The 22,503-nt window shown below is 42.3% G+C and overlaps 1 long non-coding RNA gene across 3 annotated transcripts; it reads right to left on the minus strand.

Moving 5' to 3' along the window:
• Positions 1-4,497: 4,497 nt before the first annotated feature.
• On the minus strand, positions 4,498-15,205 carry LOC137213041 (uncharacterized). Of its 3 annotated transcripts, none has more exons than XR_010937750.1 (5): positions 13,993-15,205; positions 13,861-13,889; positions 12,840-12,968; positions 11,491-11,685; positions 4,498-10,781 (listed from the first exon to the last, which is right to left on the minus strand). It is a non-coding gene; the product is annotated as an uncharacterized lncRNA (long non-coding RNA). The 3 variants fall into 3 exon arrangements; XR_010937749.1 differs by having other exon boundaries at positions 12,829-12,968; XR_010937751.1 differs by having other exon boundaries at positions 4,498-10,796; positions 12,829-12,968.
• Between the last annotated feature and the right edge of the window lie 7,298 nt (positions 15,206-22,503).

Consider the following 22,503-nt stretch of genomic DNA (forward strand, 5'->3'; position numbering starts at 1 on the left):
CCCATACCAGAGCTTGTCTATGTTTCTCGTCTGTTGCCAGCTAAATTTGTATTCAATCTGTAAAGTACCGAAGCAAAATATCCTCTTACACAAAGGGGCGGGGCCAGCTCTTAAAGTAGCTGTTCTGCTGGAGTTACCAGAGGGCAGAATTGCATTTAAATCCAACTCTATAAATAACCGCAGCTACAGGTGGAGTGCCCCTCTGGCAGGTCTTGGTTCTCCTTCGTTAGAGGGCAAGGTAAAATGTCTTTCTTCTGGGATTTTTAGTCCTTCCCCCGCCTCCCATAAAGTCATTAAATTTGGGGCTGACAGAAGGAATTAGAAGCCTCTGTTTGTGGAGTCACTGCAGCAGCAGACCAAAAAAAAAAAAAAAAAAAATTCCTTAAATTTAAATGAGGCAAAAGGACTTTTGAAACCAATCTGGCCTGAATCTCAGAGTAGCCTGGGGGAGTCTAAGTCTTAAAACATAATTCCAGTTGAGTTTGAAAAGAACACTGAATCTAAAAAAAGAGAAGGTGAAAGCCAGGATTCCATTCAACTGCAGTTGTAACCGTTAAAGAATAGAGAGGAGGGAACATACAAATATATCATTTTTCCCTATTCAATTAGAAGATAAATTTTAAATCCCCACTTTTGTTATTCCTGATAATACATGTTTCTTGTACAAGTGAAAGCATACAAAAATGTGTAAGTAAGGGCTTCCCTGGTGGCGCAGTGGTTGAGAATCTGCCTGCCAAGGCAGGGGACACGGGTTCTGAGCCCTGGTCTGGGAGGATCCCACATGCCACGGAGCAACTAAGCTCGTGCGCCACAACTACTGAGCCTGCGCGTCTGGAGCCCGTGCTCCGCAACGAGAGAGGCCACGATAGTGAGAGGCCCGCGCACCGCGATGAAAAGTGGCCCCGGCTCACTGCAACTAGAGAAAGCCCTCGCACAGAAAAGAAGATCCAACACAGCCAAAAGTAAATAAATAAATAAAATTTTAAAAAAATGTGTGAGTAATAAATGAAAATCTTGCAATAATAACTAATGTTAATAACTTTTAAAAATGCATATATGAGAAAACAAATCATTCTACGTACTGCTTTACAATCTGTTTCACTCCTTAAAAATATTTTATTTTATATTTTTGATAAAAGATAATACACTTCCCTGTTTAAAAAATAAAATAAGGGGGCTTCCCTGGTGGCGCAGTGGTTGGGAGTCCGCCTGCCGATGCGGGGGACACGGGTTCGTGCCCCGGTCCGGGAGGATCCCACATGCCGTGGAGCGGCTGGGCCCGTGAGCCATGGCCGCTGGGCCTGCGCGTCCGGAGCCTGTGCTTCGCAGCGGGAGAGGCCACAGCAGTGAGAGGCCCGCGTACCGCAGAAAAAAAATAAATAAATAAAATAAGGAATTTTCTGGCAGTCCAGTGGTTGGGACTCCGTGCTTTCACTGGGGAGGGCCTGGGTTCGGTTCCTGGTCCGGGAAATAGGATCCCACGGGCCACAAGGCATGGCCAAAAAAAATAAATAAATAAAATTAAAAATTTAAAACATAAAATAAATAAAAAAGAGTACAATGAAAGTCTCCCTCTCACCCTTGTCTCCTGGAATCTCACTGCCCCAAAGAGGCAACCATTGTTAGATTCTTGTGTATCCTCTGGAGGCCCTTCTGCATACACAAGCAAATGAAAACGTATTTTCATATAGTTCCCTTATTTTCATAAAAGATATTACTGTTCTGTACCTTGATATTTTATTTTAATGATAGATCTTGGAGGACTTTCCATTTTTTGTTTCATAGAGAGCTGATTATAGCTGCATAATATTCCATTGAATGAAGATATTGTAACTTGGCTGACCAGTTAATCTTGCTATTACTAGCACTGCTCCAAAAAATAACCCTGTCCAGACCTCATTCTGCTGTGTGTGCAAGCACACTGGTAGGGTAAATTGCAAAATCAAAGGGTCTATGCACTGTGAATTGGATAGGTGTTGCCAAATTGTCCCCTACAGGGATTATAGCAATTTACTAGCAATAACTAGAGTGTCTTTTTGCCCACAGCCTGGATACAGAGTACATTAAAAAAATTTTCAATCTGCTATTTGAAAAAAAAGCATAAAAATATCTCAGTGTGGTTTAAATTGGCATTTCTCGTATGAGTGAGGCTGAATATATTTTCATGTTTGTAAGCCATTTGAGTATCACTTTCTGTGAATTGATAGTTTATATCCTTTGCTCACTTTTCTATTGTGTTATTGGTCTTTTTCTCATAATTTTTTAGAGTTCTTTAAATGTTGGATTAATTACACATTTGTGATACAATTTGCAAAAAAAATATTTTTCCCAGTTTATATGTTTAGTGGTTGCTTATAACCTGGGTGTGCTTTTGCCAAGCACCTTTTTTTTTTTTTTTTTTTTTTTTTAGCAGTGCGCGGGCCTCTCACTGTTGTGGTCTCTCCGGTTGCAGAGCACAGGCTCCAGACGCGCAGACTCAGCGGCCATGGCTCACGGGCCCAGCCGCGCTGCGGCATGTGGGATCTTCCCCGACCGGGGCACGAACCCGTGTCCTCTGCATCGGCAGGTGGACTCTCAACCACTGCGCCACCAGGGAAGCCCTGCCAAGCATCTTTTTAAATGTGTTTTTTTGTTAATGCTGTTTGGATACTAAGTCATCGTCTTAAAAGTCTTTGCCTTGCCAAGGTTATAAATGAATTCTCCAATGTTTTCTTTAAGGACTTATAGTTTCACCTTTGATGACCCATTTGGAATTTATCCTGATGTTAGGCATCAGTAATGGATCCAACTTTCCTTCTGGCTGGCTCTCATTGCCTTATTATTATTCATTGAATAATTCAGTTTTCCCCCATATTAATCATAAAGAACATTCCTGAATGTATTTGCATCTATTTCTGGGCTTTGTCTTCTCTTCCATTGGTCAGTCTGCCTAATATGAACCAGCACCATACTGTTTTCATTACTGAAATATTATAATATTTTTAAATAACGAAGAGAGCTACTTCCACCCCCGTCTCATTGCTCTTCTTTTCCAGAATTTTCCTGGCTATTCTTATGCATTTTTTTTATATAGTCTTTATAATCACTTCGTCTAAGTTTTTTCCCCAAAGAATTAGTACTTTCATTGTTACCGTGTTAAATTTATGGAACATTCATATTTTACGAGGTTGAAACTCTCTATACAAGAATATGACATATATGTTGATTTGTTCAAGTGTACTTTTGCGTCCTGGAGTGTTTTAAACTTCTCTTTAATGTAGGTATGATATGGTTTTTGCTAAGTTTATTAGAAGGTATTTTGTCTTTTAATTGCTTTTGTAGGGTCTTTTATATCTTCTAACTTGTTGCTGCTTGTTAATGTCTATTTTTCTCTTTATAACATACCTTGGGCATTTTCTCATGTTCTTAGATACAGATTTACCTCATTTTCCCATGTTTTTCCATATAGACTTACCTCATTTCCTTAAATAGTGTTCTTCTGTTCGAATGTATATAAAGGTAAGGATCTTGTGATGGGGAGATTATTCTGGATTATCTGAGTGGGCCCTAAATCCCATCACAAATGTCCTTATAAGAGGGAGGCAGAGGGAAATTTGAGACAGAAGAAGGCAATGGTGGACTGAAGCAAGACACTAGCTGCTGACTTTGAAGATGGATGAAGACGCTGTGAGTTAAGGAACCCGAGGAGTGCAGCTCTAGAAGCTGGAAAAGGCTGGGAAATAGGTATAATTCACAAACGATAAATGCACCCATATTAAACGTACAGTTTGATAGGATTATGACAAACGTGTATACCCCTGTAACCACCACCCCAATCAAGATATAGAACCTTTCATCACCTCAAAAAGTTCTCTTGTGGGAGTGGGGGAGGGATGGATTGGGAGTTTGGGGTTAGCAGATGCAAACCATTGTACATAGAACGGATAAACAACAAGGTCCGACTGTGCAGCACAGGACAGGGAACTATATTCAATATCCTGTGGTAGGGACTTCCCTGGTGGTCCAGTGGTTAAGACTTCGTCTTCCAGTGCGGGGGGGTGCGGGTTTGACCCCTGGTTGGGGAGCTAAGATCCCACATGCCTCGGGGCCAAAAAACCAAAACATAAAACAAAAGCAATATGGCAACAAATTCAATAAAGACTTTAAAAATGGCCCACCTCGGGCTTCCCTGGTGGCGCAGTGGTTGAGAGTCCGCCTGCCGATGCAGGGGGCACGGGTTCGTGCCCCGGTCCGGGAAGATCCCACATGCTGTGGAGCTGCTGTGCCCGTGAGCCACGGCCGCTGAGCCTGCGCGTCCGGAGCCTGTGCTCCGCAACGGGAGAAAATAAACATAACATTGTAAATCAACTATTCTTCAATAAAATAAATTTTTTAAAAAAAGGTTCTCTTGTGGCTGTTTCCAGTCAGTTCTCTCCCACCCCTGGCCCCGGGGAAGCACTTGTTCCTCTCACCATAGACCGGTATGGCTTTTTAAAAAAAAATTGAGATATAATCAACATATAACGTTTTATTAGCTTTAGGTGTACAACATAGTGATTTGATATATGTACATACTGAAAAATGATTACCACAATAAGTTTAGTAAACATCCATCAACACACATAATAACAAATTTTTTTCTTGTGGTGAGAATTTTTAAGATCTACTCTCTTAGAAACTTTCAAATATACAATACAGTATTGTTAACTTTAGTCACCATGTTGTGCATTACACCCCCAGGACTTATTTATCTTATAACTGGAAGTTTATACATTTTGATCACCTTCACCCAGTTTTCCCACTCCCCATCCCCCGACCTCTGGCAACCACCAATCTGTTCTTTGTATTTATAAGTTCATGTTTGTTTGTTTTTTTAAAATACCCCCCCACGGCCCCAGTTCAGGGTTTTAAAAAATTCCACATATGAGATCATGAAAGTATTTGTCTTTGATTTATTTCACTTAGCATAATGCCCATAAGGTTCATCTATGTTTCTGCAAATGGCAGAATTTCCTTCAAATTTTACAGCTGAGTAATATTCCATTGTATGTATGTGCCACATCTTCTTTATCCATTCATCTGTCGATGGACACTTAGGTTGCTTCTGTGTCTTGGTTATTGTAAACAATGCTGCTATGAACATGGGGGCGTAGGCATCACTTTGGATAGTGATTTCATTTCTTTCAGCTAGATACCTGTAAGTGGATTACTGGATTTTTTGTAGTTCTATTTTTCATTTTTTGAGGAACCTCCTTACTGTTTTCCACAGTGACTGCACCAATTTACATTCCCGCCACTAGCGCACAAGCGTTCCCTTTTCTCCACAGCCTTACCAACACTTGTTATTTCTTGTCTTTTCAAAGTAAGCTCCATTCTAACAGGCGTGAGGTGATATTTTATTTTATTTTATTTATTTATTTTATTTTTTTAATTTATTTATTTATTTTTGGTGCGTTGGGTCTTTGCTGCGTGAGGGCTTTCTCTAGTTGTGGTGAGTAGGGGCTACTCTTCGTTGCGGTGTGTGGGCTTCTCATTGCGGTGGCTTCTCTTGTTGTGGAGCACGGGCTGTAGATGCGCAGGCTTCAGTACTTGTGGCACACGGGCTCAGTAGTTGTGGCTCATGGGCTCTAGAGCGCAGGCTCAATAGTTGTGGCACATGGGCTTAGTTGCTCATGGCATGTGGGATCTTCCCGGACCAGGGCTCGAACCCATGTCCCCTGCATTGGCAGGCGGATTCTTAACCACTGTGCCACCAGGGAAGTCCCGGTGATATTTTATTTTGCTTTTCCATTTGGCTTGCTTTGGAAGCTTTTCTTCTTCCTCTCTACTCACCACCATCCGCCCCACTCAGTCAGAAAGTTGAAAAGAATCTAGATTCTAGAATTTTAGTTTCAGATTTTTAAAAATACTGTCTTTTATTTTTTTAATGTCTTTTCTGTTTTTATGATTCTTTCTAATCAGTTGCATTAAGTTTCTCAAAAATTTGGAACAGTACTTAAGACTTAACCACATGTTTTGCTGGTTTCCTTTCTCACCATTGTTTCTTGTTTATCGTGTTTTATCATTTACTGTGTTCTCAACTCTGATTCATGTTTACGTAGCAGGGTTGTAAATTTACACACACACTCAGATGTGCACATGATGGAAACACTTCATGTCTGTGACTGCTCTTCCTTCCTTTCCCCTGCCGGCAGCAGGAGAAAAGACATTAACCTGATAGTTAATGGAATCTCTGTCTCCTCCAGATTAGATGCTGTCTTTGAAGTAGGTACACAGTCATTTCCAAGTTCATCTTCTCAACAGGGCTGTCCTTCCCCTTCTCATCTCATCAGGTGGCATCCAGGCATGGTGGGAGAGGGGGGCTATCCTTGTGCCGTTCTCAGCTGGTTTCTGACCCAAGCTGGGCTGGGCTGGCCTCCGGGCTGGTGTATGCTTGGGGCAACAGGTCCCACCTGGCCTCGGGCATGTCATGGCATCCACTGCTTCTGACCCTCCATGCCCGTGGCCACCAATGACTCCTCTCTTCCACCCAAGCCCTCAGCTGGCGCGGTGGCCTCTCAGCAGATTGGCATCCCCTCACTGCGCCGAGCTGGGAGCCCTGGATCCCTTGCGTCACACTGCATCTCGAGGCTCTTCTCTCTTCCCTCCTTCCTCTGTGTCTTCTGCACTCTTACGCAAATCCCTGTTGGGTGCAGCTACCTAAGGGTCTTCTTCTGGTTTGAAATATCTCCCAGTCTGTTCCATAAGCTGCCCCCATACCCACCTGGATGGTTCCACCATGCCAGCACTCCCCAATTCCAAACCAAAAAGGGAAAACAAGAACATGTGGGCCTGACTTTTCTTTTTTCTCTTCCCCTTTCATATCCTCCAGGGCCTGAAGAGTTGGGCTTTGCTTCCTTAAGAGGAAAAATTAAGCGCTCTCTCTTAGCCGGGTTTGCCCCTATGCCTTCCCTTTCTCCTCCTTGGGACACTAAACCTTGCGACTCAGTCTTGAGGTGAGGTGCAAGGGCTGTTTTCATTGCACTGTGGAGTGAACACTGCTTTTGCATTGACAGGCCTGAGTTTTTACATTTGCACCACAGACTTCTTTGGAAATAGGACTTACTGAGGATGGAAATAATTATAAAGCCAGAGTTCTCAAAAATATTCTGAGAGTTCCTTAGCCTGCCTTCTAAATGACAAAATTTTTAAAGCAGTGGCCATTCCATTATTTTCTGCTTCTACTGAGTTTTTTATTTTTGCCATTATATTCTAAATTTCTAAGAACACTTTTTCTCTGATTGATCATTTTTCTTTTTTTTTTTAAGATGTATCTTTTTTTTTCTGGCCATGTCATGTGGCATGCGGAATCCTAGTTTCTGACCAGGGATGGAGCCCGTGCCCCCTACAGTGGAAGCGCAGAGTCCTGACCACTGGACCACCAGGGTAGTCCCTGATTGCTCCTTTTTCTATAACAGGTTGGTTTGGGGAGGGTATTTTTTATCGTAGTGAAATATACATAACCTAAAATTTACGATTTTAACCATTTAAAAAAATTATTTATTTATTTATTTGGGGCTGTGTTGGGTCTTCTTTGCTGCGGGTGGGCTTTCTCTAGTTGTGGCGAGTCGGGGCTACCCTTGGTTGTGGTGCACGGGTTTCTCATTGCAGTGGCCTCTTGTGTTGCGGAGCATCGGCTCTAGGTGCGCAGGCTTCAGTAGTTGCAGCACATAGGCCCTAGAGTCCGTGGGCTTCAGTAGTTGCAGCACGTGGGCTCGGTAGTTGTGGCTCGCGGGACTAGTTGCTCCGCGGCATGTGGGATCTTCCTGGACCAGGACTTGAACCCGTGTGCCCTGCATTGGCAGGCAGATTCTTGACCACTGCGCCACCAGGGAAGTCCCTAACTATTTTTTAAATGTATAGTTCAGTGACATTAAGTACATTCACAATTTTGTATACCCGTCACCACTATCTATACTCAAAATTTTTTCATGATCGCCAACAAAAATTCTGTACCCATTAAACACTAAGTTCCCCTCTCCCCTTCCTCTATCCCTTGGTAACCTCCATTCTACTTTCTGTCTCTGTATATTTGCCTATTCTAGTACCTCATATGGGTAGAATCGTACAATATCTGTCCTTCTGTATCTGGCTTATTTCGGATAGCATACTGTTTTCAGGGCCCACCCATGTTATACCATATATTGAAATTTCAGGGCTTCCCTGGTGGCGCAGTGGTTGAGAGTCCGCCTGCCGATACAGGGAACGCGGGTTCATGCCCCGGTCCGGGAAAATCCCACATGCCGCGGAGCGGCTGGGCCCGTGAGCCATGGACGCTGAGCCTGCGCGTCCGGAGCCTGTGCTCCACAACGGGAGAGGCCACAACAGTGAGAGGCCCGCGTACTGCAAAAAAAGAAAAAAAAAAAATAGAAATTTCATTCCTTCTTATGGCTGAATAATATCCCACTGTATGTTTATACCACATTTCGTGTACCAGGTTTTTTTTTTTATGAATGCGATATTCTGTCATACATAATTTTGAGGACATTAATTTGAATATTTTAAGTACTTTTGTATTTCCTCTGTTCTCCTGGGGCCCGTTATTTTCCAGACTGTCCCGTCTTTATCAGGATGCTGATGGTTCTTACTCATGCGGTGGTTCTCTGTTGGCTGTTCACACTTAACGCTTGGGTGGAAGTGGGCAGGGATAGAGGCTCCCCGGGTATTTGCACAAATCATCTTGTGCTTCCCCCGTGGGACCCTCTCCCCTCCGCAGGACCATCTTAGCACAGCGGAGGGCTGTCGGCTGGATGCTGTGTGAGTGGAGAAGAGGCGAAGGGCACATTTCCCTGCAGGGACTGGACCAGCCACTGGGCGCCTTAGCGGTGGACCTCAAACCCCTCAAATCTTCAGTTCGGTTGATGGCATTCTCTCCAGTTTTTTGTTTGTTGGAACAGATTTTTTAAATTTTTTCTTGTAATGTTTCTCTCTTTGATCATTTCCATGGGATATGGAGCGAAAAGAGAGGTGGGGTGTGAGACAGTCCTTGAAAGCAGAAGCCGATGAAGTTATCCTTGTATGGATATTAAAATTCTACCGCATTATAGTTTTCTGCTACTTTTATCCTGTCTTCTTATTTTTCTCTTTTTTCAATAGTTATAAAATACGATTCCTAATGGTCTAGCACATTCTAAATTCACTGTACGATTTTGGGACATGTTTCGATCAGGATTCTAGTTCTGAACTACAAAGTATTATGGGAAAGTGCTGTGATCAGGATTATCAATAGCAGCAATTATATATTTTTTGAACTAGGAAAGATGTTCTAAATTAACTTAGATATATACAGACTTTTGGGAAACCTGGTGGCATATTATCCAGACGCTGAAAAACAATGTTATCCACTAGGGGGAGCTGCAGGCTATCGCTGAAGATTTTTTTTTAAAAGAGAAATGTTTCTTTGTGTCTTTCATGTGTCACTTTATTTTTTAAAAGATTTATTTATTATTTTTGGCTGCGTCAGGTCTCAGTAGGCGGGATCTTCGTTGAGGCATGCGGGATCTTTCACTGTGGTGCGCGAGCTTCTCTCTAGTTGTGGCGTGCAGGTTTTTTCCTCTTCTCCAGTTGAGAAGTTTCTCTTCTCTAGTGGCGCACGGGCTGCGGGGAGCGTGGGCTCTGTAGTTTGTGGCGCTTGGGCTCTAGCTGAGGTGTGAGAGCTCAGTAGTTGTGGCACACAGCTCAGTTGCACCGAGGCATGTGGGATCTTAGTTCCTTACCAGGGATCGAACCCGCATCCCCTACGTTGTAAGGTGGATTCTTTACCACTGGACCACCAGGGAAGTCCCTCATGTGTCACTTTAAAATATGATTCTCCTGATGGATTCTGTGAGGGCTCGGAGGCCAAACAGACTAAGCCAGAAAGCTTTAATGGCTTCTTGTAACTGAAAACTTGAGGGATAGGGCTTACTTCAGGTATAGCTGGATTCAGGCGTAAACAGCCCCAGGCCTCAGGCTTTGCTCTCTGGCCTCTGTGATTGGCTTTATTGTCCAAAAGGCCCTCCTCTCCTAGTGGCAACGTGGCTGCAGCAATTCTGGCCTCCCATTCTCCCAGGGTTAATTCCAACAAACAATGACCTCACTTACCTAATGCCTTCAACAAAAGTCTGAGAACTGAGTCTCTTGATTCAGATGGGCCTGACTTTGGTTGAGTGTCCACTCCTGAGCCCATCTCACCTGGCAATGTGGTGGACTGGCGAGGCCTGGGTCACTTGGGGCTGAGGGTGGAGTCAGCCTAACCCAGATGACATGGACGGAGGGTGAGGGCAGAGGGGTCTACAGACAAAGTCAGGCTCTGCTACTAGCAGCTGGGTGAGTGGGTGCTGGGCAGCCCTCAGAAAGCATGGTGAAGCCACAGGGAGATGGAATGAGGTCATGCGGAGGTGGGGCACGAGGGGTACAGAGCATAGCTTGCAGGATCAGCTGCAGACAAGAGGAGAGAGACTCCTCGGACAGATGTTGTGATGAGCAGACAATTGCCCTTCTGCATGACCCAATGGCCAGGCCGTTAAACACCACTCGTGAGTTGGTAAAAACTCAAACACAGGGTCAAACATCACAAGTTCAGCCTACTGATCTGGATTGATTTTACTTTCTTCAGTCAGCGTGGTGGTCTTCCAAACAGGATGATATCTGTTCATCTTGAAACTGCCACTTGTCATCTTGGAAGCTCTTTGCTGGCCAATAGAGAGCTGCGCAAGGGGCTGCCCACATGGCCCAAGTGGCTATAGGATCCAGCAGCTCTTGGGGTACTTCCGTAGTTGGCCCTGGGGGGAAAGAGACTGCCTGCTGGTGAGTATCTCCTTGCACCCCCCTGGTAGCATGTTCCCGTATAAACCATTTCCATTTTGTTATGAAACTCTTCTGGGCTCTGCCCTCCCCCCTGGAGTGTTTCTTTAACATTACCCAAGACATTGTGGGTATTTTAGGTTTGAGATTATTTTATATCCTTTAGTCATAGGCACAGTTTCAATTAATGTCCAATAGCAAGCTAGTAATTGTCTCTCAAATGGAAATTTTCTGCTCCCAAATCCCAGTGGTCATTGTTGGGTGGTATTTTGCTATAGCCCAAGTCTGCACTGTACACAAGGCTGTTGTACAGACAACTGTCCATACCAGGATTGTAGCTTCTAATGGGGCATTAATTAAAGCGGTAATCTCCTTCTGTCCACCAGGTATTCCACACTGTTTCAAATTAACAACCTGTGCGGACTCAGGCAAATTTATTGGTTCTCCTTTAGCACGGCCAGTCATATTGGCAGAAGGGCAGAATTTCGTGCCTTCGCTTTTACAATGCTAGATAAGGGAAGACGCAATATCCATCCCCCAAATACATTCAGGTAAAGGGGACAAAACCACTTCACATAAAGTCTGTTCAAACCTTACAATTTTTATCCAAATTTTCACCTTAATTCCATCAACTGTTACATTGCCATATCCTCTCCCAATCTAACTGTAGCCCCCGTTATGACTCACCAACAGGTTTCAGTAGTTGCAGCACGTGGGTTCAGTAGTTGTGGCTCGTGGGCTCTAGAGCACAGGCTCAGTAGTTGTGGCACACGGGCTTAGTTGTTCCGTGGCATGTGGGATCTTCCCGGACCAGGGTTCGAACCCATGTCCCCTGCATTGGCAGGTGGATTCTTAACTACTGCACCACCAGGGAAGTCCCATCTGTAATTGTAAAATAAATTTTTTTAAAAATTTATTTAGGCTGCACCGGGTCTTAGTTGCGGCATGCAGACTCTTGGTTGCAGCACGCATGCGGGATCTAGTTCCCCGACCAGGGATCAGACCCAGGCATTGGGACCGCAGAGTCTTACCCACTGGACCACCAGGGAAGTCCCTGTAATTTTTTAATTATACTTTTTATTTTGAGGTAAGTATAGATTCACATGCAGTAGTAAAAAATAATACAGAGCCATCTTGACTACCCTTTACCAAGCTTCCCCTAATGGTAATATCTTGCAAAACTATAGTGCAGTATATTTCTGATTTTTTTTTTTTGCCACGCAAAGTGTGCGTGTGTGTGCGTGTGTAAGGTGGTGGAATTTATCAATATTTATAGCTTCTGGATTTTGACTCAGTCACAAAGCCCCTCTTGCAATATCTGTGTCACCACTAGAGGGAGCAGTTGCTTCTATGAATCTTTCATACCTCTCTCAGCAGGGAAAGGGGATTTCTAGAGAGATGCTCTTTTCCCTGGGAGTTGTTGCTTGCCCCACATTCTGACTTTTGCTCTCCCCAAAGAGCCCACTTCTTGCAGGCCCCAGCCTCTAATGTCGAACCCGGGGAGGACAGTTTCTGGCCACATGCAGCTGCACTCAGCTGCAGACACTGGTGCTGGAGGCTCCTAACCTGGCCTGATGGTCCCACCCATGAGCCCCTCTGCCTGGAGAGTCTCTGCAGTCAGGTAAGTACCTGGGTGGGCAGCAATGCATGGCAGTGCAACGTCCAGCATCTCGGGGCAAACCTCTCAGTGGTTGGTTCTTCATCTCTGGGAACCTCTTCCTCTCTCCAGCTCTCCTGCCTTTTCTTCCCACTAGAGATTCAGGGGCTTTGAAGTCAAACTCATCCCCAGGCTGCTATTGATCACCTGTCATTTCTGCTGCTTAAGCCACAATTACTGGGCTTCCTACACTTGACCTGTAATTGAATTTCCCTGGGAACTCAATGACAAGATTGATTTAGCCTAATTGAGTCAAAGATCAACTCTCCCTGCCATTCATCTAGTTCCTGTCTCTGCCTGGGGCTCTCTGAGCTGAGGCTATAAGACTTCCACAGTTTTTGTTTTAAAAGTCAAGAACCAACTGACACCTTTTAAGTACCATTTCTTCAAATGATCCTTGGGACGTTGCCTGTCTTTGCCGTCCCCCGTCTTCGCCAGCTGAGAGCAGAGGAAATTTCTGTTTTTAAACTTGCTTGTGTTTTCTTCACATGAATACTAAAATGCAATTCTGAGGAAGAAAGTCTGGTTCAAAAGCAGGTTTGGAAATGAGTAAGAAGTCAGCTTCTAGGTGGTTCCGGAAATTAGCAATTTGTTCTTCTTAAAATTTTCGTGATATGACTCAATAATACAAAGACAAATAACCCGGGACTTCCCTGGTGGCGCAGTGGTTAAGATTCCTCACTCCCAATGCAGGGGGCCGGGGTTTGATCCCTGGTCAGGGAACTAGAGCCCACATGCATGCCACAACTAAGAGTTCACATGCCACAACTAAGACCCAGGACAACCAAAAACAAAATTTTTTTCTAAATGGGTAAAAGATCTGAGTAGATATTTCTCTAAAGAAGATACACAAAAGGCCAATAAGTGCATGAAAAGATGTTCAACATTATTGGCCATCAGGGAGATGAAAAGTCAAAAATCACAATGAGGGGAATTCCCTGGAGGTCCAGTGGTTAGGATTGCCGAGGGCCCAGGTTGGATCCCTGGTCAGGGAACTAAGGTCCCACAAGCCGCGCTGCACCCTCCCCACAAAATATCACAGTGAGATATCGCTCTACACCCACTAGAATGGCTATAATCAAAAAGGCAAATAACAAATGTTGGGATGGCTGCTTAGAAATTGGAAATCTCATGTACTACTGGTGGGAATGTAAAACGGTGCAGCTGCTTCGGGGACAGTCTGACAATTCCTCAAAAGGTTAAACACTGAGTTACCGTATGACCCAGCAATTTCGATCCTAGGTATATACCCAAGAGAAATGAAAACATATGTCCACACAAAAACTTATACACGAATATTCATAGCAGTATTATTCATAATAGCCAAAAAGTGGAAACAACCCAAGTGCCCATTGCTGATGAGTAGATAAACAAAACGTGGTAAAGTTGGTCCTCCGTACCTGCTGGTTCCACATCCGCAACGAAGACCCTAAGCAGCCAAATAACTAAATAAATATTTTTTTAAAAAAAGGCCGGAAAAGTAGATAAAAGTTATAATACTGAATGCAAGAAGCAACGATAAAACTCCCTACCTAGAAAATCCAAGAGAATCATTTGAAAAGCTGGTTGGAGACAAGAAAATATTAAAAAGGAGGTCAGAACCAAGATAAATACACACAAATCAATTGTTTTTCTGGGAACTTGGAGGAATCGATTTGAAAATGGGCTTTGCCGGGCACCAATCTATCAGGGACCAAAAGCTCCCTAGACTACAGGGAATCACACATAACAGTCCGCTGTAAATGGTCTTGCTGCTGCTCAAGTAGCTGCTCTTTACTCAACGTGTGGTCTGCAGACCAGCAGAGAGGGCACCACCTGGGCACATGTTAGAAATGCAGAATCTCAGGCCCCTCGCAGACCCTCTGAATCAGAATCCGCATTTGAACAAGATCCGTGGACAGTCCGTATTCACACTCAAGTTTGAGAAGCGCTGAACTAGACAACACTCTAAAGTGGAAATAAAAAACTACTCCTCACCAGCCTACTCTGTCTCAAATGTTTTCACAACATGTACCAGTGCAGTAGATAACCTCAGAATAGGGGAGCCCTCAGTTCGTTCCCCTCCTACACCTGCAAACTGCACTTCACGCCAAGGGGTGGAGCCAGCTCTCTTCCCCTCTAACCAGGGCTGGTCTTTCCAACTTGCTTGACCAATTCAGTGTGGCAGAAGCGATGCTCTGGGACTTCTAAGACCAGGTCATGAGACACCTTACGGCTTCTGTATAGGCCTCTTGGACCTGCTCCCTCTTGGCATGTCTCAGGTCCCAGCCACCAGGAGAAGTCCAAGTCCTGCCGAGCTCCCAGCCAACAGCCAGCATCAATTACCAGCCATGTAAGTGCTCCATCTTGGGGGTCCAGACTAGTTGAGGCTCTAGATTTGCCACTGCCTGACTGCAAATCCCAGGCAAGAACCGCTCAGGTAAGTTGGTCAACTCACAGCACGGTGAACAACAGTAGTACATTTTTGTTTTAAGCCACTAAGTTTCGGGATGGTTTATGACATAGCAATATATGACCAGAACAAGGTGCTACCCTTAGATCAGTTGCCTGTCAGCTGCCTAAAATCGGAGGTCATGGTGAGTAAAAATTCTGTAACCAAATCAAAATTCCTTAATATGCTTCCCAGGCATTTACCTCGTTCAAGATATCACAGAAGAAAATGAGGAGAGGAAAAGAACAATAGAAAAATGGGAGCAGCTTAACACGAAAGCCAGGAAAGTAAACTTCTACACCTTTTTTTTTTTTTTTTTTTTCTGCACTGTGGGATGTAGTTCCCTGACCAGGGATCAAACCTGGGGCCCCTGCATTGGGAGCACGGAGTCTTAGCCATGGGACCCCAGGGAAGTCCCTTTTATACCTTCTTAAAGGAGACTTTATCACTAGATTCATGTGACACACCTGTATCATTGGTGATTGGGAATAACTGATGCTTGTAAGTGACAGAAAAATAGAAGTGAAAGACAATTCCAAATAAGTTCAAATGTTGTCATCAGCACATATGATAAATACCTTACTTAAAATATTTAAGAATAAGAAAGTAAATGCAATGACAGAAAAAAGATTCATTCAAAATAGCAATAAAAACTTTTAAATGTCTGTGAAAATTTTAGTAAGAAATATGCTGGACCTATAGGAATAAAATTATAAAGTTTTACTAAAGAATAAACAAAGAGATGGATAAATGGAAAGCAATGACAAATCTGAGAGATGTACTATTGTAAAGATGAAAATTCTCCTAAATTAACTTGTGTTATATCTTGTTTTTTTTATGCTTTCATTTGCTATCTCTAGTAATTTTGAGATTACTAGAGATTTTGAGATTTTCATCTCATTTATGAAACATGATAGTTTTATTTTCTTCCCTTTCCTTATGTATATCTTTCTTTCTCTTCTCAAATAGGTTTGTCAGAATTTTTAGAGCTAAGTTAAATAGTGCTGATAATGTATCCTTGTCGTGTTCCTGTTTCAAAGAGGAATAATTCATGTTTCTCCATTAAGTGTAATTTTGAGTTTTGGTTTTCAATAGAGCCTTTTTGTCATGTTAAAGAGGCAACGCTTTATTGCTTTTAGGAAGAGTTCCAATAAAGAATTCCCTTTTGACATTTATGGAAATAATTATATGAATTTTTACAAATTTTCCAATAATATTATTGGTTATGCTGGCTTGAGTTTTAGTGGGAAAAAACCCAGAAATGGTTAAAGTATATGTTCCTTTTAAAGTTATATTATATTCTGACTGCTAAAATTTTATCTAGAATTTTTGCATATCTGTTAATTCATGAGATTACCGTTATCAACTTCTTTTTTGATGTTATTCTTGTTAGATGTGATGATCAAAAATCTGTTTCATCAAAGGAAATGAAACAATTTACATAAAAGATAAAATTAATAGCAATAATTTTTTTAAACTCCAACCTCACTAGGAAAAAAAGCAATGCTAAATAAAACCACAATGAGACACCAAAATAACAAGTTGACAATTTAAAAATAATCCCAGTTCAGAAAAAAAGGGGGTAATTTTCATGCATTGCTGGTGGGAATGTAAATCAGTACAACCTTAAAATTGCATGTACACACCCCAAATCCAATAAAGTTGTCAGGGGCAGGGTGTGGGGGGAGAAGAGGATGGTAAGATAGAAATGATTTTTAGTTATTTCTTTCTTGTACTTTTGAAATTTTCTATATATACAAATGTATTACTTTAATAATGAAAACGTGCATTTTCAAATTAAAACCACGGTGAGACAGCAGTACACATCCACTAGAATGGCTAAAATGAAAAAGATTGACAATATCAAATGTTGGTAAGGATAGAGAGTAACTGGGACTCTCATACATGACTAGTAGGTGTATAAACTGGTTCAACCACTTTGGAAAACCATTTGACAACTGTCTACTAAACAGATGCACCAGCAGTTCCATTCCTAGTTATGTACCCAACAGAAATAAGTGTACTTGTCCACCAAAAAAGTACCAGAATGTTCACCACAGCTTTATTTATAATATCCCCAAACTGGAAACAACCTAAATGTCTACCAAAGGAGAACAGATAAATTTGGTATATTCAAACAACAAAATACTATACTGCAAAAAATAAAAAAATAAATAATTACTGATATGTACAATATGGTTGAATCTCATAGACATGATGAGACATGTTGAGACAAAGAAGTCAGACACAGAGAGTACGTATTGATGATTCTGCTCGTATGAAGTCCAAGAACAGGCAAAAATACTCATTGGTGACAGGAATAGTGGCTATCGCTGGGGAGCAGGTGAGCATTGATTGGGAGGGGGCCCAAGGGGGCTTTCTGGGTGATGGAAATGGAAATGTTCTGTTGTGGTCTGCACAGAGGCTCCTTGGGTGTTCGCATATGTGTGATTCCATCAAGCTTGTGATGTATGCACTTTATGTAAGTTACACCTCGATAAAAAGAAAAGTAAAAACCCTGCATGACCTTTAGCCTACTTTAATTCTACCTCTAGGAAATCACTCTAAAGAAATAATCTGGGATCCTAGCACAAAGATTTCTGTACGGAGATGTTCAATACAACAATAATATATCAGAACCTTTAGAGAAAACCTTACTGTCCAAACCTAGGGGATTGATTACAGATAATTATGGTATCAATACACATCCATGTGATGTAATCTTCTGTAGCCATCAGATTTTAAGATGTTTGAGAATGCTTATGGCCTTAAAAATGTTCATATTCACAATATAAACTAATATTTAACTAATAAATAATATGTTAGGAAGATGCAAAAGTTTGCACAAGTGTGAGACCAACTATGTAGAAAACAAAAGTGAATAAGCAAAGGAAAAAACAGGAAAAGCAGACAAAATATTGCATTGTTATTGGCCCTAGAAATACAGAGTATGTGTGCAAACGTTTCTCACTAGTGTTCTCTTTTTCTAGAGTTAGAATTGAGACCTGGGGGGAGCTGACCTCAGCACTCCCAGAAACCTCAGGTCTCCTTTGTGACTTGTTGCTCGGCTTCAAGCAAACAGATTATGCTGTGAAAATCATTGGGAGGTTTGATAGAAGCTGCTCTACTGCAGTAGGTTGGCTAAGACTACAACTCCTCTGTAGGAGTTGGAGTCCCTAAGTTCTACCTAAAACTTTAAGAAGATGCTAAAATTATTGCTTGTGTAGGGGAGAAAAAACTTTTCCTCCACCCTCTTAAGTTTTATGATGGGGGCCTGCAAATTAAACTGACGAAAGATGGATTAGAAAAGACGAAGTTTATTCACAAATGCAGGCAGGAGCTCACAAAGAAAGTAACTTGGCTCGGTAAATAAAGATAGGAGTTTATATACCTAACCTAAGAGGGGAGAGGAAGTGGGGAGAAAAGTTTCTATGGGAAGAACAAAAGGGTTTCTTTAGGAAAGACAAATCGGCTTTTATGGGAGACAAGATTGTTTGTGATAATGTTTGTTTATGTAAGTGAAGTGGGTTTTCTTCAAGGCCATGAAACTGCCTGGAGAGGGGATATATGGTAGTTTCAATCCCAGAAGTTTCTGCTTTAGTCAGATAAGGGAGGGTTCAGACAAAGCCTCTTTCTGCATCTGTTGATTCTCAAATGTCTTCAGCTCAAAATCATTTTTATGCCACTGTGGTATAATTTGGATCCCTTTACTTGCATAGAAATAATTTAGATAATAATTAAATAAAAACGTACAAAATAATTGCATAGAAATAATAATAATAATTTGAGATACAATCCACCTTTCCCCCATTTTTCTTATTAAACCTTTTCTCATTTACTCTTCCAAGTGTTCTGCCTTCACTGCCTCAGCAAAAGGGTGGCACTACTTGAACACAAGAAAAAGAAAGTATTTTCCTGGCTTTTAAACTTCCAAAGTTTAGGTAGGCCCTGCGGGGAATGAGAAGGATGGTGGTTAAATGGGATGGAGCTGGACTCTTCATTCCTGAGACAGGAAAAGACTGAGGGGAGAAATGGAGGGGGTGAGTGTGTGCTGAATGCACTGCCCGCTTCCCCCCAACCCGAGGCTGAACCATGAGGTTGAGGGACAGAATCAGAAATCCCAGATAAGCTGGGGTGCTTGGGGTGGACCCCAAGGTGGAGGAAGACCCCAGAGCAGAAATGGTGGGGTGGGGTGCCCAGCTTTGGGGGACACAGGAGCAGTGGACTGGATTCCCGGACCCCAGAGGACACGGAGTTTCCATAAAGAAACAGAAGCTCCAGAGAGGTCTCTGGGATGTGCTTTGAAAAGTGGATGAAAATGTGATTCTCTGGGTGATAGAATTTCAGGTGATTTCTATTTTCTTATTTATAATTGTGTTTGTTTTCTAAACCTGCTACCATGAGCAAGCTTTAGAAGAGAAAATCAAGTTTTAAAAACTCCAGTCAACAAACATCAATTGAGCAAATATTCTTTGCCAGGTCATGTGCTTAAATCCTGGACTATAAAGCTAAGCAACACATGCCCTATTCTCAAGCTGATTACAATCTAGTGGGAGCAAGAGACATAAAAACAAGCAGCTGAATTCTGAGAATAAGCGATAAACACACAGTCTTAAGCTGAAGCCCAATGGAAGCCCATTACAGCTAAAGATTTGCTCCTTTGGACCCACATAATATTTTCCATATTTGTCTCGACTGTTTTCCTGATAAAAATGGCAGGTGTTTTCTACTCTTTTAAAAAATAAATTTAATAATTGGATACATTATTCAAATGTACCTATATACAAATTAATACCACCAGGGAATTCCCTGGCGGTCCAGTGGTTAGGACTCTGCACTTTCACTGACGAGGACCTGGGTTCAATTCCTGGTTGGGGAACTAAGATCCCAAAAGCTGTGAGGCTTGGGCAAAAAAAAAAAGACAAGAAAAAAACAAATTAACACCACTATATGACCACCATGAGACACCTTGATATGTTGGCCCATTTGCTGATGCACAAAAGCCAAATCCAGGCTAATAAGGCAGTTTTGGGGTATCAGTGTATAAATTATAAATAATCTCTATAAAAGATATACATTAAAAAGTCAAGGATGACTTATAACTAGGACTGAACCTGAATCTGTCATGCTGCCACCCGCTGTGCCACCCAATATGGCTTATGGGAGATTTTCTATGATCAGCTGATCGAGAATGAAAAGCATCTTTTGGTCTAGAATCTATGTGATGGCTAATTTTATGGCCATGGAACCCAGCTATTTGGTCAAACATTATTCTAGATGTCACTGCGAAGGTGTTTTTAAGATGAAATTAACATTTAAATCGGCGCACTTTGGGTAAAGCAGATTGCTCTCTATAATGTGGGTGGGCTCATCCAATCAGCTCAAGGCCTGAATAGAAAGGCTGATCTCTCCAAGCAAGAAGGAATTCTGCCAGCATCTGCTTTGCCCTGAGTCTCCAGCCTGCGGTCCTACCCTGCAGACTTTGGACTAACCAAGCCTCTGCAATCACATGAGCCAATTCCTTAAAATAAGCCTTTCTCTCTCAATCTCACTACACACACACACACACACACACACACACACACACACCCTGTCTTTTTTCTCTGGAGAACTCTAATAAATATACATGTCCCATATTTACCCTCACCAAAGCCCCCCCAGTGCAAAAGATGCCTTAAAGATGCCTTAATATCATGCTGCCCACAGACATTCAATTCGTGGTCGTGGTCGTTCTTCCTCAGTCAACCGAAAAGGCAGGGGTGATGAATGATTATCAACATCTGCAGCACCACTTCCTGCTCTGCTGCGGCACAACTACAACCACCAGTGCTGAAGCCAAACCATGTGGTTCAAAATCCTGGCTTTAGAGCCCAGAACCAGCCCTAAATCATCTCAGCACAGATACAGTGAGACGTTTTGTTCACCAGCCCTTGACAGTTAGATATGACTGTTACATTAGAATTTTAAAAGAAAAATCCATGTATATGCTAAAAAATAATTTTCAAACAGTAAGAAGTGGTACCAAGATCCAGTGAGAGCTGCTCAGAAGACAAGGGAGGCCCGGGCCAATTCCTTTTTTTTTTTTTTTCTTGAAGCTCCTGATATAGCAAAAAAAGAAATGCCAAAAAGGATTATAAAAATTGTGGTATATTTCAAACATTTACATTTTATTATTTTTATTTATTTATTTGGCTGTGCCGGGTCTTAATTGCAGGATCTTTTAGTTGCAGCATGTGGGATCTAGTTCCCTGACCAGGGATCAAACCCGGGCCCCCTGCATTTGGAGCGTGGAATCTTAACCGCTGGACCACCAGGGAAGTCCCCAAACACTTATATTTTAAATGTAACGTTTTCTTTGTATCAAAATAAAAAGAACCATACACATTAAGATGCTACTAGTGAGATCATTTGAAGATTTATAGAGAACAGGAATTATAGAGCATTACAGGTGCTTTTCAACTGTCTTAATCTTTCTTCATTCCAAAGCCTACCCTCTCTTACTTGAATGGCAAAAGGTCCCCAGCCCCAGCCACTGGTGTATTTCCTATCATCCCACAGCGGCAACTTTCCACCAAGCTGGCATACTTTTTTCCTTCCTGTTTTCTCTTGTCAGCAACTTAATAAAATTTGACATGTGGGACTTCCCTGGTGGCGCAGTGGTTAAGGATCCACAACTTAGCCACAACTACTGAAGCCCCCACGCCTAGATCCCGTGCTCCGCAACAAGAGAAGCCAGGGCAATGAGAAGCCCACGCACCGCAACGAAGAGCCCCTGCTCGACACAACTAGAGAAAGTCCACACACAGCAACGAAGACCCAACACAGCCAAAAATAAATAAATTGATTAATTAAGAAAAAAACAAGAAACAGACCTCCACGAGTATGAACAATAATTAAAAAATAAATTAAAAAATTTGACATGTGCTCAACATAAATTTGTAAGGCGTTTTGTTTTTGTTAGTGGGTCTTTCTAGTCCTTTTTCTATACATTTTATAAATATGGATGCACACACATAGTTTTACATATATGGTTATATATACATACACAGTTTATTTTTCTATTATAAATGCAATAACATCATGTATTTTCTTCCTTACTATGAAATATTTGATATACAAGAAAAATATATGTACTACGTGTGTATGAATTATAATGCATAATAACACCTTTGTTTGGAAAAAAAATGGAATATCACTTACACCCTGAAGCCCCTGTGTGTCCTCTCTGTGACATAACCTTCTCCCCAACCCCAGGGGTTACCACTATCCTGAATCTGGTGTACATTGTTCTTTGATTTTTTTTTTTTTAGCCTTACCTTATGATGTAAGTTGTTTTTTTTTTTTTTTCTGCGGTACGCGGGCTTCTCACTGTTGTGGCCTCTCCCGTTGTGGAGCACAGGCTCCTGACACGCAGGCTCCTCGGCCATGGCTCACGGGCCCAGCCGCTCCGCAGCATGTGGGATCTTCCCGGACCGGGGCACGAACCCGTGTCCCCTGCATCAGCAGGTGAACTCTCAACCATTGCGCCACCAGGGAAGCCCGTAAGTATTCTTAAATAGCGTAAGGTTTATTTTTGCCTCTGTTAGTTTTTCCTTTATAGAAGTTTTGACTA

This window comes from Pseudorca crassidens, chromosome 19 (assembly GCF_039906515.1).
Source record: "Pseudorca crassidens isolate mPseCra1 chromosome 19, mPseCra1.hap1, whole genome shotgun sequence".
NCBI lineage: Eukaryota > Metazoa > Chordata > Mammalia > Artiodactyla > Delphinidae > Pseudorca > Pseudorca crassidens.